Genomic DNA, 9,523 nt, shown 5'->3' on the forward strand with positions numbered 1-9,523 from the left:
TTGAGAAAGGCTCATGTTGCTATATACTTCCTTCTTAGGACCACCTTTGTTGCTTCCCAAAGGTTCTGAAAAGTAGCATTTTCATCTTCATTTCTTTCCATGAATTTTAAAAAAATTCTTCTTTAATTTCCTGGTTGACCCATTCATCCTTTAGTAGGATGCTCTTTAACCTCCATGTGTTCAGATTGCTCTTAATTTCCACTTGTGAATGAGTTCAAGTGTCAAAGTACTGTGGTCTGAAAATATGCAGGGAACAATCCCAATCTAAAAGATCGTGCTTCTCACTCTTTAGTGTACTCTCAAAAAGCAGTCAGTCACTCTTGTTTTCCTAGTTTCCATTTGCACTCTGTTCACCCAGCTTGTGACCAAGTGTTTTTTTCTTAGGCCCATGACACCGTTTCAAATCTCCAAACTTACAAACTCCTGTAGCACACACCCACATTGCTCCTCCCATGGGAGGGAGGGGATCTTGTCAATATTCTGCCTCTTGCTGGGCCTGTGCTAAGAGAATGGTTGCCAGACCATGTTGCGATTCAGTTTATGGCAACACCAAGCTGAAATCCCTCTTCTCAGCTCTGTGTCTGGCTTCCCTGCTCTGATGCTTGGGAACTCTTCTGCCCTCAGCCACCCCAGTACTTTCTGTGACCCCAGGAATCCTGAGACCACACATTCCTATCTAGCATTCTGTCCTGCTTTGACACCTGAGCACCTTTCAGGCAGGGACATCCCTCACCAGAGCAGACTTCTAAATGTCCTGATTTTGCACTCTGCTGCTATATCACTTTATGGTAGCCAGTTTATGGAGACTGCCTCCCCCTATCTTTATCTTGCAGTATTTTGCAGTATTTTGCTTCATATTCACTTCTCTGCACCCCCTATCTTGCAAAATTGGATGCTTCTGCATTTATAGAATTGCAGAAATTCTTTTCTTAGGTGTTCAGAATGATTCAATATCTATCTACCTGAATTCCAGGGAGCAGATGAAACAAGAGTTCCCTACTCTGCCATATTCCTCCTATCATGCATATTACTCTTTCAAACATGCCAAAGCGCCCTTTTGGAAGTTGCCTTGGCAGTACTTTATGAACACCTTTCTCTATTAAAGTAGTCAGGAATTATATTTAGGTCCATGTTTTATCTCAAAAATTTTCATGACATTTTCAGGTATAAAATGGCACTAAAATCAGAGAAAAGAGATTTGATATGGCCCTTTTTTGCATTTTAAATATCTAATAACTAATCAATTTTGCATTTTAACCTTAATGCTTCTCAAAATTCTTAAACTTTGGACATTTGTTCAAGTTGTGACTCATCCATTCCTCGCCCCTCCCCCATTTTATACTTACTTAAGAGCAAGATACTTTTTTTTGGTAGAAAGTCACTAGCACACTCGTGCGTGAGGCGAGCAGAGCCAGGGTCGGGACCAGAGGCCGAACTCGGGATCTGACAAGATGGACGGGCTGCCCCGCAGGATTATCAAGGAAACCCAGCGTTTGCTGGCAGAACCAGTTCCTGGCATTAAAGCAGAACCAGATGAGAGAAACGCTCGTTATTTTCATGTGGTCATTGCTGGCCCCCAGGATTCCCCCTTTGAGGGAGGGACTTTTAAGCTTGAACTATGCCTACCAGAATACCCGATGGCAGCCCCTAAAGTACGTTTCATGACCAAAATTTATCATCCTAATGTAGACAAGTTGGGAAGAATATGTTTAGATATTTTGAAAGATAAGTAGTCCCCAGCACTGCAGATCTGCACAGTTCTGCTATCGATCCAGGCTTTGTTAAGTGCTCCCAATCCGAATGATCCGTTAGCAAATGATGTAGCAGAGCAGTGGAAGACCAACTTGGAAGACCACTATGGCCCAAGCCATAGAAACAGCTAGAGCATGGACTAGGCTATATGCCATGAATAATATTTAAAATTGATCTGATCATCAAGTGTGCATCACTTATCCTGTTCTGCCAAGACTTCTTCCTTTTTTGTTTGCATTAAATGGAGACAGTCTTAGAAACATTACAGAATAAAAGTCCAGACATCTTCAGTCCTTTGGTGATTAAATGCACATTAGCAAATCTATGTCTTGTCCTGATTCACTGTTGTAAAGCATGAGCAGAGGCTAGAAGTACCATCTGGATTGTTGTGAAATGTTTAAAAGCAGCGGCCCTTCTCTGCTTTTATTCATTTCCCCCATCATGGTTAAGCACTGTGAATGAAGGTAGTTGTCAGGGTTAGCTGCAGGGGTGTGGGTGTTTTTCTTTATTACTTTTTTGAGGGGGAGAGGTAGTTTTATTTTAATTTTATGGGCTCCTTGCCCCCCTTTTATGGTGATCCAATTGCATTGGTTAAAAGCAGCTAACCAGTTCTTTAGAATATGCTCTCTAGCCAAGTCTAACTTTATTTAGACGCTGTAGATGGACAAGCTTGATTGTTTGAACCAAAATAGGAACATTAAACAAACATCACAGCCCTCACTAATAACATTGTGACCTTGCTGTCAAGTGTAGAATCCTTCTTTCAAGAAAAAGCTCGTGACCATTTGTATGGCTTGTCTGGAAACTTCTGTAAATCTTATGTTTTAGTAAAATATTTTTTGTTATTCTAAAAAAAAGTCATTAGCACCATCTACTGTTTGGATTTGGAACTATCTTTAAATATTTAAAATTTTTGTTCCAAAAATATATGCAAGGAAAAAAAAAAAACAGTTTCACTATAATTGCTAGAGTTTGGGAATTTATAATGATTGAAAGTGATTTGCAATTTAGGATATACTATTCTAATAGAATAGAAGTAATATTCAAATAGAACAGAAAAATTTAAATGGTAAGTGGAATATAAGGTTTAGGGTCTGGGTTCATCAACACACACACACACACACACACACACACACACACACACACACAAGAAAACTTTTATTTGGATATAAGGGATTACACACAAATAAGCCATTAATAAAATTTATTATTTGCAGGGATCCAAAGGAAAAGGATAAAATCATATTAACCAAAACCATGTGTATATAGTTTTCTGAAATGGTTTAAAGTTTCTGGGATTTCATGGCTCAGTAAAAAAAATTTTTTTTAATTATACTAATCAACATAACGTTGTCAACTTTTAACTTTTCTTATTAAGATCATTATAATTATAATTGACTATTATTATCACATCACGCATATAAGAAGTGACAGAATTTTTTTTTATTTTTTATTTATTTGACAGAGAGAAATCACAACTAAGCAGAGAGAGAGGAGGAAGCAGGCTCCCTGTGGAGCAGAGAGCCTGATGTGGGGCTTGATCCCAGGACCCTGGGATCATGACCTGAGCCGAAGGCAGAGGATTTAACCCACTGAGCCACCCAGGCGCCCCAAGAAGTGATAGAATTTTAAAATAAAAACAGCCCACTTAAAAGTGTAATATGGTAGCATTAGGAAATTCTCTGAATATTGTCCTTATTTTTCTCATTTTGTTGGACTGGCACTGATCAAATAATAAATTTCTATTTGGAAGCAACCATTATATGGCATCCCAGACAAATATCAAATAATAAATAGCAAGAAGAGAAAAGAGTTAGGCTATGATATTTTGCAGACGTTGTAAGAGAACTTTCACACTCTAATATTGGGAAGAGTGATTACTATCCTTTCATGATATTTTCCCCCCTGTCACTTAGGAAGTTTATCATTAAACAAATCTAGAATTACATAATAAAAATAAATGTTAAACAATCAATAAAATTAAAATGCAGCAAGTTGAATAGAAGAAAATATTTGCAAATCATATATCTGAAAGGGGTTAATATCCAATATATATTTAAAAACTCATACAACTGAACAGCAAAAATATAAAAAATGTATAATTTAAAAATGGGCAGAGGATCCAAATACACACTTTTCCAAAGAAGACATTCAGGTGACCAACAGGTACATGAAGATGCTCAACATCACTAATCATCAGGGAAATGAAAATCAAAACCACAATGACATACCATTTCACACCTGTTTGAATGGCTATTACCAAAATGACAAGAAATAACAAGCATTGGTAAGGATGGAGAAGAGGGAATCCTTGTTCATTGTTGGTTGGAAGGTAAATTGGTGAAGCCACTATAGAAAACAATATGAAGGTTCCTCAAAAAAAATTTTTTTTTAATATTTTATTTATTTATTTGTCAGAGAGAGAGAGACAGGGAGAGAAAGATCACAAGTAGGCAGAGAGGTAGGCAGAGGCAGAGGGAGAAGCAGGCTCCCTGCCGAGCAAGGAGCCCAATATGGGACTCGATCCCAGGATGCTAGGATCATGACCTGAGCTGAAGGCAGCCGCCTAACCAACTGAGCCACCCAGGCGTCCCTCCTCAAAAAAATTTTTAAAATCATAAAAATATAATGTGAGGAACATGTGACTCTTCCTTTCACTTGAACACCTAGAGGCCATTGTAGGGTTATTTACTGGCTTAATTTTCAATATTGTTGTATCTTTGTGAATAGGGAAGCCTAAGATGAGGGAGAAAGATGAAGGAATGTCCAGTAAGTAAAACAGTCAGAACACACACACAACCTTTTTATTATTATGTTGACATAATAATGTTGACACACAATGTTATATTAGTTACAGGTGTACAATATATGATTTAACAAGTTTATACATTATACTATGTTCATCATAAGTGTAGCTACACTTCGCCCCATGTTTTTATTACAATATCATTTATTTACTGTGTTCCCTATTCTGTGCCTTTTATTCCCATGACTTATTTATTCCATAACTGGAAACCTATATTTCGCTACTCCCCTTCAACTGTTTTACCCTTATGCCATCTCCCCTCTGCTTTGGAAATGATCAGTTTGCTCTATTTGTAAGTCTGATTCTGCTTTTTGTGTGTTCATTTTTTGAATTTTGGTTTCCACTTATGAGTGAAATCATATGGAATTTGTTTTCTCAGTCTTATTTCACTTAGCATAATACCCTCTAGGTCTATCCATGTTATCTCAAGTGGCACAATCTTGTCACTTTTATGGCTGTGTAATATCTCATTGTATGTATATACCATTTCTTCCTCAATAATTTGTCTATTGTTGGACAATTGGGTTTCTTCCATTTCTTGGGCATTCTAAATGATGTTGCAATAAAACAGAGGTCCATATATCTTTTTAAATTAGAGTTTTCATTTTCTTTGGGTACATACACAATAGTGGAGTCATTGGATTATATGGTATTTCTATTTTAAATTCTTGGAGGAACCTTCCTACTGTTTTCCACAGCGACTATAGCAGTTTACATTGGTACTAATGTAAACTGGTAAGTGTAAGAGTGTTTCTTCTTCTCCACATTTTTACTAACACTTGCTATTTCTTTTCTTTTTGATTTTAGCAATTTTAACAGGTGCAAGGTGATACCTCACTGTAGTTTTTATTTACATTTTCCTGATGATTAGTTATGTTGGTTATCTTTTCATGAGAAGACAATATTATGTTTGCTGTTTTATATGGGTGCAGTTCATAGAGCCCCAAAACAATTACAGTAGTAATAACAAAGATCACAGACCATGTATCACCATAACACATACAATAATAATGAAAATGTTTGAAATATTATGAGAATTACCAAAATGTGAAAAAAGACATGAGATGAGCAAATGTCTTTGGAAAAATTTTGTTGATAGACTTGCTCAACACAAGGTTGCACAAATCTCCAATTTGTAAAAAAAAAAAAAAAAGAGAGAGAGAGAGAGAGAGAGAGAAAGAAAGAAAAGAAAAAAGCAATATCTTCAAAGTGCAACGAAGTGAAGCACAATAAATCAACGCATGTCTATACCTAGAATAGTCAAACTCACAGAAACAGAAAGTAAAATGGTGGTTTCCCGGGACCAGAGGTAAGGTGATATGGGATAATTGTTTAATGGGTATAGAATTTCAATAAAGAGAGATGAAAATTTCTGGAGATTGATTTTGATGATGACTTCGCAACAGTGTTAATGTATTCAATGTCACTTAAATATATATTTTTAAATGGTGAAGAAATTGTAAACAAACTCCCTTGATGATTCTGAAACAAACAGGTGTTTAGGAATCACTGTTCTAAAGTTATCCCTGTCAAACCCCTTCTGCTTAGAAACTTATGTGCAGAGTGAGAGTGTTAGTAGTGGGATGTGAAAGAAAGACCTATTTGCCACCAACGACTCAAAGAAATGTCTTCTGCCAGAGCCACTGGGTGTCCTAAAGGTCATTGATGAAGAGGCTATCTCAACTGGAATGAAAAATGACATTTGATGTTCTGCCGCAGTGGTCAGACCTGACAGATGCCATTTTGGATTTCATTATGAAAGCCATTTGCTATTTCCAACTCTATGTTTCCTGGTTTTGATCTGAAGCATTCTCTGACAATGTAGTGTATGGCTTGGGTCCAGAATTGTCTACTAACCATTTTGAAATCCAAACAGTGATCTCTCTGCCAATAGCAAAGTATTTTCACTAATGTTAAATACCCTCCCATTTAAATACTGCCTAACTTACATAAACTAGAAAAGCTTTTAACTCTAATCAGCAAATTTTTCAACAAATATGTTGGCAAAGACCCAAAACAAGATAAAACACTGTGAAGACAAGATTTGTTTTTGTTTTTGTTTTTGTTTAAATTAAATTACTACCTAGAGCATTCTAATTTAAATAATCCATCAAGTTTAGCTAGCACCAAGAACTATCTTTAGGCAGAATTATAGTCATGAATGCAATTTTATTTCACCTCATATCTTTTTCTGTTTTTTTTCTTCTTTTTGAGTACTCCAAACCCAGCTGTTTCATTAGTACCTACTATTTAGAATGCCTTTAAGTTTCATAACATTGTGGTTGGAAAATATACCATTTTTAAAATTTTTCATTTTATTTTATTAATTTTTTATTTGTTAAGCCTTGCTTTGTGATCCAGTATTTGAACTATGCTGGAGAATGTTCCATGAACACTCAAACAGAATGTGTATTCTGATGTTTTAAGATGGAATGTTCTGAGTATATCTGTTAAGTCTGTCTGGTCCAGTGTGTCATTTAAAGCCATTGTTTCCTTGTTGATTTTCTGCTTAGATGATCTGTCCATTGACCTAAGTGGCATATTAAAGTCCCCTATTATTGTATTGGTATGAATGAGTTTCTTTATGTTACTAATTGATTTATATATTTGGGTGTTACCAGGTTGGGAGCATAGATATTTACAATTGCTAGAACTTCTTATTGGAGAACTATATCAATTATTTTGATATGGTTCCCTTCTTCCTCCTTGTCACAGTCTTTGGTTTAAAATTAAGTTTATCTAATATTAATTATGTTTACTTCAACTCCCTCTTGATGTCCATTAACATGAAAAATGGTTCTCCACTCCCTCACCTTCCATCTGCAGTTGTCTTTAGGTCTAAAATGAGTCACTTGTAGGCATTATATAGATGGTCTTGTTTTTTAATCCATTCTGATACCCTATGTCTTTTCATTGGAGCACTTAGTTCATTTACATTCTGAGAGATTATTGATAGATAGGAATTTAGTCTCATTGTATTACCCATTAAGTTGTTTCTGGATATTTTATCTTTCCTTTCTAGTATTTGTTGCATTTGGTCTTTCTTTCCCATTCAAACAGTCCCCTCTAGTATATCTTGCAGGGCTGGTTAGTGGTCATGACCTCCTTTAGTTTTTGTCTGTCTAGGCAACTGCTTGTTTCTCCTTCTATTCTCCTGACAGCTTCTCTGGATAAAGTATTCTTGGCTGCATATTTTTTCCCACTCAGCACATTGACTATATCATGCCACTTTCTTTTAGCCTTCTAAGTTTCTGTGGAGAGATCTGCTGCTAATCTGATTTGGCTTCCCTTATAAGTTAGGGATTTCTTTTCCCTTGCTGCTTTTAAGATTTTTAAAAAACACTTTCTTGGTGATTTGAGAGTCTTTTCTGGTTCCATACAAATTTTAGGATTGTTTGTTCCAGCACTTTGAAAAATGCCAATGGTATTTTGATTGGGATGGTGTTGAAAGTATAAATTGCTCTGGGCAGCATAGACATTTTAACACTGTTTATTCTGCTGATCCATGGGCATAGAGTATTTTTCCATCTTTTTGTGTCTTCAATTTCTTTCATGAGTGTTCTGTATTTCCTCAGGTATGGATCTTTTACCTCTTTGGTTACAGCTGAGATGCCCTTCAACAGACAAATAGATAAAGAAGATGTGGACCATATATACAATGGAATATTACTCAGCCATCAGAAAGGATGAACACCCAACTTTTGCATCAACATGGATGGGACTGGAGGAGATTATGCTGAGTGAAATAAATCAAGCAGAGAAAGTCAATTATCATATGGTTTCACTTACTTGCAGAACATAAGGAATAACATGGAGGACATTAGGAGAAGGAAAGGAAAAGTGAAGGGGTGGAAATGGAAAGGGGAGATGAAGCAGTAGAAACTGTGGACTCTGAGAAACAAACTGAGGGTTACAGAGGGGAGGAGAGTGGGGGGATGGTTGAGCCTGGTTGTGAGTATTAGGGAGGGCATTTATTGCATGGAGCACTGGGTATTATATGTAAACAATGAATCTTGGAACACTACATCAAAAACTAATGATGTACTGTATGGTGACTAACATAACACAATAAAAAAAACTGGACAAAGGATAAATGTTCAATAATCAGGGTTTGGATGAACTCATTATGGTAACCCACATAATAGAACACTATATAATAACTCAAAATGATATAAAACATACATGAACTGTTTTGAGAAAAGCAAGTTACAAAATATGTGCATATGAAAAAATACTTGGGCATATGAATAAGAAAAATTCTTGAAAATATATCTACATATTAATAATATTTCTCTCTGTGGTAGGATTAAAGATGATTTAACATTTAAATTTTTTTTATCTTTGTATTTTGCTGATTTCACTACTATATGTCTTGGTGTTAGCCTGCTTTTGATGATATTAATGAGAATTCTCTGTGCATATTGGATTTGTATGTCTGTTTCCTTGCTCAGATTAGGGAAGTTTTCAGTTATAGTTTCCTCAAATATACCTTCTGCACTCTTATCCCTTTCTTCTTGTTCTAGGACTCCTATGATGTGAATGTTATTACTTTTGATGGAGTCCACTGAGTTTCTTAAGTCTACATTCATGATCCATTATTTTTCTTCCCCTCTTCTTTTCAGTTTTATTATTTTCCAAAATTTTATCTTCTATATCATCTATCCATTCCTCTTCTTCTTCCTTCTTGTGCTCATTACAGCTAGTCATTTTTTGCATCTTGGTTATAGCATTTTATTTTGGCCTGACTACTTTTTAGTCCTTTTATCTCTGTGGTAAGGGACTCCCTGGTGTCTTCTATGCTTTTCTCAAGCCAAGCTAGTATTCTTATAACTGTTGCTTTAAATTCTGGATCAGGCATATTACTTATATGTGTTTGATTAGATCCCTGGCCATGACCTTTCCTTGTTCTTTTTTGGGGGATGATTTCTTCCATCTTGGCATTTTGTCTAGGTCTCTGTCTCCTCT

At 35.9% G+C, this 9,523-nt stretch overlaps 1 pseudogene; it reads left to right on the plus strand.

The window, feature by feature from the left end:
* Window positions 1–1,451: 1,451 nt before the first annotated feature.
* LOC123935271 lies at window positions 1,452–1,920 on the plus strand (annotated as a pseudogene).
* The last annotated feature ends 7,603 nt before the right edge of the window (window positions 1,921–9,523 follow it).

This window comes from Meles meles, chromosome X, assembly GCF_922984935.1.
Source record: "Meles meles chromosome X, mMelMel3.1 paternal haplotype, whole genome shotgun sequence".
NCBI classification, from domain to species: Eukaryota; Metazoa; Chordata; class Mammalia; order Carnivora; family Mustelidae; genus Meles; species Meles meles.